Raw genomic sequence first — 696 nt, forward strand, 5'->3', positions numbered from 1 at the left:
TTCTTTTAATGCCTACGGCACCTGGTCTTCCTACGTGGTCTCCCATCCAAATACTAACCAGGCCCAACCCTGCTTAGCTTCCGAGATCAGACGGGATGGGGCTTGGTCAGGATGGCATGGCCATAGACTAGTTTGTTCTTTTTTTTCCTTAGATTCCACATATAAGTGATATCATATGGCCTTTATCTTTCTCTGACTTATTTTGTTCAGTGTAATAACTTCTAGGTCTATCCATGTCATTGCAAATAGTAGGATTTCATTTTTTATGACTGAGTAGTATTCCATTGTATATATGAGCCATAACTTCTTTATCCAATCGTCAGTTGATGGGCATTTAAGTTGCTTCCATTCCATATCTTTTGTTAATTGTGTTGCCATGAATATTGGGGTGCATAGATCTTTACGAATTATTGCTTTGGTTTTCCTTAGATAAATACCCAGAAGTGCAATGCAATGATCATGTGGTAGTTCTATTTTTAATTTTTTGAGGTATCTATATAATGTTTTCCATAGTGACGGCACCAATTTTCTCTCTCACCAACAATGCATGAGGGTCCCTTTGCTCCACATCCTCGCAGACGTTTGTATTTTGATTTATTGATGATGGTCATTCTGATAGGTGTGGGGTGTTGTCTCATTGTGGTTTTAACTTGTATTTCTCTGATGATTAGTGATGTTGAGCATTGTTTCATATAT

General features: G+C 37.8%; 1 pseudogene; it reads right to left on the reverse strand.

The window, feature by feature from the left end:
- Nucleotides 1–9: 9 nt before the first annotated feature.
- On the reverse strand, nt 10–128 carry LOC112479672 (annotated as a pseudogene).
- Nucleotides 129–696: the final 568 nt, after the last annotated feature.

The sequence above is a fragment of the Pteropus alecto genome, unplaced genomic scaffold, assembly GCF_000325575.1.
Source record: "Pteropus alecto unplaced genomic scaffold, ASM32557v1 scaffold151, whole genome shotgun sequence".
NCBI lineage: Eukaryota > Metazoa > Chordata > Mammalia > Chiroptera > Pteropodidae > Pteropus > Pteropus alecto.